Genomic DNA, 7,706 nt, shown 5'->3' on the forward strand with positions numbered 1-7,706 from the left:
CGTTTGGCGGCTAAACTACAGCTGAGCAAATGTGAGGCTATTTATAGCCTTTATACCACTTAATGTGAATTCATATATCTTTTTGCTGACATATTACTGGGTTTGATTACAGGTTGTTATCCCAACTCCCACTAGAGTTGTTACAAAAAATACTGTGTTGTGTGCACAGACTTATCTTTCTAAAATCCAAGCAGTTTTAAGTTCTGCAGCACATTCAGCAGTAACGGTTTTAGGGCAGTGACGGTAGCCCCGTGTAAATATCTCTGTACATATTTATGAGTTGTATCTTGAGGATAAATTTGGAAAAGTAGAGCTGCTAACAAAATGTGCATTTCAAATTTTGACAGATACTGTCAAATTGCTCTTCAAAGGAGTTCATGATTTACATCGCAAATAATATTAAATAAAAATGCCTCTTCTGGGGCGCCTGGGTGGCTCAGTTGGTTAAGCATCTGCCTTCAACTCAGGTCATGATCCCGGGGTGCTGGGATCGAGCCCCGCATCAGGCTTCCTGCTTGGCGGGGAGTCTGCTTGTGTCTCCCCCTTGCCACTCCACCCTGTCTTCATGCTCTCGCTAGAGCTCTTTCTCTCAAATACATAAATAAAATCTTTATTTAAAAAATGCCTGTTCTCCTCTTCTTTCACATCCAAACAAAACTTTCTGATGTTTGCTAATAGGATCAGTGAAAAGATAACTCATGTAGTTTCGAGCTCATTTTATTATGGGTGAGATTAAGCATCTTTAGAATTTACCATCGATTTATGTACATTCCTTAGGTATGAGCTTAATTACCCCAATGACTCTCAACATGTGTTCCAAATATTTTTTCCCCGTTTGTTGTATTTTGTTTTAGTTTTATTTATGATAATCTATTATACAGGAAGTTTTAGTTCTTTTGTAATTGGATTCATTCCTCATTGATCCATCTGGAACTTATTTTGATGTAAGCAGTTGTTTGCATGCCATAACAAACTGTCACAAACTTAGCACTTTTTTTATTTTTTTAAAGATTTTATTTATTTATGAGAGACATAGAGAGAGAGGCAGAGACACAGGCAGAGGGAGAAGCAGGCTCCATGTAGGGTGCCTGATGTGGGACTCGATCCCGGGTCTCCGGGATCATGCCCTGGGCTGAAGGCAGGCTCTAGACTGGGTGAGTCACCCAGGGATCCCCAAACTTAGCAGTTTAAAACAATACAAATGTATTATCTCTCGATTGTGTAGGTCAGAAGTCCAGCACAGCTTGATTAGATTCTCTGCTCAGAGACTCACTGAGCTAAAATCAAGATATTGGCCAGGCAGGATTCCAGCTCCCTGCCCGGTAGATCTGAGGTCCCTGTTTCCTTGTAGTCTGCCAGCTGGGCACCCAGCTTCAGCTTCTAGAGGACACTCATCCTCTCTGGTCACACAGCCTTTCCACAATATGGTGATTTGTTTCTCTAAAGGCCACAGGGTAGCATCTACTGTATCTTCAAATCTCTGACTTGAGCTCTGCTATTTCTCTCCTGCTTTTAAAGGCTCATGTGATTACACTGGGCCCATGTCAAAAATGTTGGATAATCTCCCTGTTATGGTCAACTGTGCCATAAAGATAAACATGAGGGTAACTCTGAGCAAAGATCCTGGGGCACATTTCGAATTTGGCCTACTAGAGCAATGAAGTAAGAGTCCAACTTCTTTCGATTACTAGCCAGTTGTCCCACAATTATTTTTGAATAAATCACTGATACCAATTTGGTTGTTTGAAATTTGGATTGCTGGACAATTCGGAAATATCGTTGATCTGAGTGGAACTCAGCCCCTCCATTCGGCTGCTTTCAGCTCCTCTAGGAGCAAGAGATTTGTATTTGACAACTCTAAAACTCCTGGCAATCAGAATAGTCCCATTCTGGGGCCTGTGCCATTGATTCGAAAGGTCCAGGGCTCAGCAGTGCCCCATGATGGAAGAAAGAGCCGAAGCTCTGGTGTGTGGCTGTTCCATGGGGAGCTCACCCCTGTAGAGATGAGGGAAAGGTCTGGATCTTGTAGGATCGGTGCTCATTATACTCTGGTAATGACAGCCAGAGGAAACTGTGAGCTCCAGGAAGCTTCTGGGCATTGGAGCCCGGTCAGCAGCTTCTCCTTCCCATCCTACATCCACCTGCACCAGGTAAGAAAGACCTACTTGCTTGTATTCCCAGAGACTTGGCTTCAACTTCGACTTGACTTCAACTGAAGAAGTGGCCTTCCAGCTGCTGCAGACTTGGAACAACTGGCTGAAGGAGAAGCCAGGACAGACCTTGGGATGATTGCAATGTCATTTATTTACACCATTATATTATTATATGATGTAAAGGGTGGTTGTCATAATATTATCCTTTTGTCCATGTCTCGATTGTGTTTTCAATAGTTCCAGTGTTTTCACCTTGTTTTTTGTTTTTGTTTTTTTGCTATAGACACTTCAGTTTCTGGGCACTCGGAAGAACAGCTTGGTCATGATCACCCTATTCCTGTAAAATCTTCGATCCAGGCCCATACTAAAAATCTGCCAGCTAGATCTACCTCCAGCTGGTTATTTGCTCTTTTCCCCATCCATTTTGACTCTGAACTTTAAAATCTAGCTTTGATTCCCTTCATGTGCCTGAATTGTCATGGACGGCCAAGGGTAAAATGACTTATCATTCGCTCTTTATAACAGAGAACTTCCACTTCTCTGTAAATCTCTCTGGAATGAGCTAGACCTCTAGTTGTAAGCAGGAGAAAGAAAGAAGTACTGCCCTGAAATCAAATATTCCCTCCTTCCCAGCCCTTCCTTCTTACCTCTCGTATCTGTTCTTTTCAAATCCCCCTGCATACAGCCTGGCTCAGAACTAATTCAGGGGATAGGATTGGGGGGATTACTTTTTATTTATTTTTTTAAATATTTTTACATTTTATCTTCTTACTCATAGGCCACAAAAAAAATCATTTTCCTTTCTAAACATCTCAGAAATGAGAAAATGTGTGCTTGTGAATATGCTTTCTTTTCAACTACAGAATGTAAATGATAGTTATAAATGGAAATCATTTTGCAATCAACGACCTAGAGAATACAGCACCATCCTGGTTGTTAAATAGAAAAGAATGGGATAGAGGTACTTCCTAGCCTAAACAAGAAAGAAATCTATGCATGGCCTCTGCCTAAAGCTGCACCTGAGACCCTATTCAGATTTAAACCCATTTATGAATCACTAACAACAATAAAAATGTGTGTTTCTTAAACATCAAGAGTCTCTGGGACTTTTCTTGCCCACTACAAACTCTCCATACAACCTCCCAGAATTCCTGTCCTAGAAGCAGGAGACAAATTAGATAGCAAGGAATAACCCCCAGGGAGGGTGAGGCAGGCTATAATCCAATACTTTACTGTCCATCGTCAACTGACCCTTGTCTCTATTTCATGACTATAAAAAACGTGATTTATCAGCTAATGGAAATAACTCAGATTTTCAGGTACCATATAAGAAACACGGATTTTTTTTTTTTTTTGAGTTTCATTACTAGGAATAAGACTCATTGTGTACTCAGGTTGTTCTTAGCACTCTTTAAAAAGTCTTTTTCAGGGGAAGAAATCATAAGTACAAGCCCAGGGCGATTTCTAAGAGGACGGTAACAGTAGACAGAACCTCAGTGAACTCTGGCTCGGTGCTCCCAACACGATTCCAAATCAAGAGTGTGAATCGTCACATACTTGGTGTGTTTCCTCTTTAATGCAGCTACAAGAAAAAGCAGTTGATTAAGGCTAAAAATCAGAGAGATACCAGGGCAGGATAATTTTATTCAAATAAATTTTTGTTTAATCAATTGTCCACACATTTATTTATGCAACAAGGATTTATCAAGAGCCTAGTAGGTGCCAGGTGTTGATCTACTGTTGAGGATACAATAATAACACACAAGAACAAGAACTATATATATGTACATATAATTTTTTATAAGTTCCTCTTGGAGCTTATACTTCGATAGTGTTAAAAGGCGATAAACAAGAGGAATAAGCAAAATACATATGATAGATGGTAATGAGTAGTAAAAAAAAAAAAAAAAAAGAGAGAGAGACAGAGAGAGATGAGAAAACTTGAACAGCCTGATGAAATTCCAGATGAGGAGATGGGAAAGGAGCCCACTGAGAAGCAAAGAAAATAAGAAACAAAACACAAATAACGACTCTAATTACTCCTCTCCCTGCCTGACCCAAGGGACTCCCGAGAGAGAGACCGACACAACACACTGTCCACCCCGAACTGTGCGGACGTGCACACAATCTAGCTTAGGAGGAGCATCCGAGGCACCAGTGCGATCCCCCCGTGGCTCTCCCGTAGCCAGGAGTCAAGAGCAACCAGTGTCCTGAATTTGATGGGACTTTTGCTCTTTGCACATACGAAGGTATTCCTAAACTATGAGTGGAACCAAGCTGCATACATCTTTCTGAAGTCTGTCTTTATTCAATATTAATTATTTTTAGATTTATCCCTATTGACCCAAGTATCTCTAGGTCTTTAGTTTTAAATTGCTCTACAGACTGTTAGGGCATAACCACCTAGTCTCCTGTTAAGGGTCACTTAGCTGTTCCTTTTTCATGCACAGGAATGCAATGGACTTTTTTTTTCTTTTTAATTAATGTGTATGTCTCTTTGGTTGACCCTTTAGATCTCCGCGTCATCTGCAAATAGCTATTTTCTTTCTTGCTCTCTGATCCTGAGAGCATTATTATTTCTCTGTCTTGCTTTAACCTCTGGTCCAAACTTCTAGTACAAGGCTGAAAAGAAATGGGGATAGTAGACATATGTATGCACTTGGTGCCTGTCTTTTAAAAAAACCGCTCTCAATATTTCATTGAATGTGATGCCAAGGGTATTTGCTGGCTGCAAGATACAGGAGTTCCTATTACTGATTACTTGGGATGTTTCTACTATTGCATGAGTGTTGAATTTTATTAAATATATTCCTGCATCTACCAAGAGGAGCCTATTACTTTTCCTCCTTTTTAACAATGATTCACAGGGCGCCTGGGTGGCTCAATGGGTTAAGCATCTGACTCTTGGTTTTGGCTCAGGTCATGATCTCAGGGTTCTGGGATCGAGCACCACATGGGGCCCTGCGCTCAGTGGGGAATCTGCTGGATGATTCGCTCCCTCTCCCTCTGCCCCTCCCCTTGCTCAAGCTCTCTCTGTCTCGATGTAATGAATTACTTTATTAGCTCTTCTGGTGCTGAGCTGTCCCGTGTTCCTCGTATAAACAACTTGGTCATGCTTCGCTTTATTAATATATTGCTATATTCAGTTATGACATCTTTCTATGGTAAGTGAATTCAGCCTATGATTTTCCTTTAAAGTATCGTACTTGTCCAGTAAAGATGTTATGCTACCTTCATGAAATGATCTTTGTAAAAGGCACTCCTTTCCAAATAATCTGGAATGGTTTGTATTAGGATTGAGCCAAGGTTTGTTTTTTGATGTTTGGAGGAATTCGTCAGTAATCCTATCTGGCATCTAGGGATGGTTGTGCCCTTTTTTAATTGAAATTTTTATTGAAAGAATTGTAGGTTCGTTTATAGGAGTAGGAAATCGAGAGAATTCCATGTACCTTTTATCCAGTTTCCTCCACTGATAACATCTTGCAAAAACGATGCTACCAGGATACAGGCATTGATAAACCTTTTCCAGGTTTCCTCAGTTTTACTTGTACTTATTTGTGTTTGTGTATTTTGCCCTTTACAATTCATCACACCTACAGATTTGTGTATCTGCTACCACAATCAAGATATACAGTCCCATAATTACCAGGATTCTTTGTCCTGCCCTTCAATAAGGAAGGCACACAGAGGAAAAGAAGGGTGTTCTTCATGCAGATTTCAATTGCTCTCAGGTATTCAGGTTTTCTGTTTCTGCTTGTGTTCATTTTGCTAAAGAACATTTTTTTCTTGTAAACATTCCACCAAAAATAGTGTAAGCTTTTTCATAGTTTGCTCCCATTTTTAAAATCTCTACTTCTGTACTTATGTTCTTCCCCCTTTGGGTCCTACATTGTTATTTACTGGTCTATTCCCTTTGCATATGTTCACCTCACCAGAAGTTCCCCTATTTTTCTTTTTAAAGAATCAACTCTCACTTGTTTTCACTGTACACCTATTATCTTCTGCTTTTGTCTTTTCTTTCCTTCTACTTTCTTGGAATTTGTCCATATTCCCTCTAACTTCTTGAGTAGAGTGAAGTCATTAATTTTGTCTTTTTTCTAATCTACTCATCTATAAATCTCTCCTTTAGTAGTTCTCAGAGGAGCTTCACTCATCCGCATGTAGAATTTTCATGGTTTAATTGCAAATATTTTCTAAATTCCAATATGAATTCTCCCTGGACTCATGAGTTTAAAAGTGGTTTTCTTGGGATGCCTGGGGGGCTCAGCGGTTAAGCATCTGCCTTTGGCTCAGGTCGTGACCCCACGGTCCTGGGATCGAGTCCCGCATCGGGCTTCCTGTTCAGCGGGAAGCCTGCTTCTCCATCTGCCTGTGTCTCTGCCTTTCTCTGTGTGTTGCTCATGAATAAAATATTTTTTTAAAAATGGCGTATCTGATATCTTGAGTATCTTTAGTCAACTCCCCCAGCTTGCATATGGCCACTTTGCTTTATTTCCTTCTGAAATTAGCCATTTTTGTTATTGCTTTAGAAAGTCAGAGTTTAAAGTTTAAAGATACTGCGAGTATCTTTACTCATTATTCCTTTTGCATCTCACTTCTGCTTTGCAGGATTCCATTTTCATCTCCAAATACATCTCCCAGGAATCTTTTTCAAAAAAGGAATGTTAGAGGTAAACTGTCAGAAAGGGTTAGTGATAAACTTGCAACTTTTGTCTCAAATTTTTATTTCAGCCTCATTCTGAAGTTACAGCTCACATGGGTTTAATTTCACTCAGTGCTTACTATTTTCTTGTCTTCTCTAAGGCAATGCGGGAAGAAGTCTGCTGTCAGTCTCAAGAACTCTCATTAGTGATCTCTTGTCTCTGACGGGTAAGTCCATTTCTCGGACCCTCAGCACTTTCATTGTATCTGGGTTTGTGATTGAGACTCGTCATTTTTCCTCAATCTGATTATCACAGCTGCCATCAGATCTGACAAACGCTTAGCTTTTATCTCTTCAAATGTTGCCTCTTTCCCATTTCTCAATTCCCTCCTTCTGGAACACTTACTAAATGCGTTTCGAAATGTCCCATTCTATCTTCCACATGTCCACTCTATCCTCAAAACCCAACAGTGCATAAAGCCAAGGCCTGATACGTATCTGCAGAATGAATGAATGATTTAAGCTAAATCCATCATGGAAATCAGAATAAATGCACCAGTCCAAAGAAATCTGGTTAGCCATTTATAAGGGAAAAAAATCAGGCATCTCCTGGAGCCCCTCTTAATAATTGAATCTTCAACCTAGTATCTAAGTTCAGGTACAAAAACAGTGAAATCTGGGATAATTTAATGACAAGAACCAATTGCTGAGGTATGCCACTTGGGGTATGTACTTGAGGGGGGGTGGGCGCTGTGATTTGTTCTCCATTTCAAGGAAATTTGATAAAATGGCTCAGAAAATATGTAGAGCACCAACCAACATCACAATAGCATGAGACGGGGACTGAGTTCATGCTCTAAGTCTCCTTTTGGGCACTTATCATAGAACAGAAATAAGTAACAGTTTGCACC

The sequence above is a fragment of the Vulpes vulpes genome, chromosome 5, assembly GCF_048418805.1.
Source record: "Vulpes vulpes isolate BD-2025 chromosome 5, VulVul3, whole genome shotgun sequence".
Classification (NCBI taxonomy): domain Eukaryota; kingdom Metazoa; phylum Chordata; class Mammalia; order Carnivora; family Canidae; genus Vulpes; species Vulpes vulpes.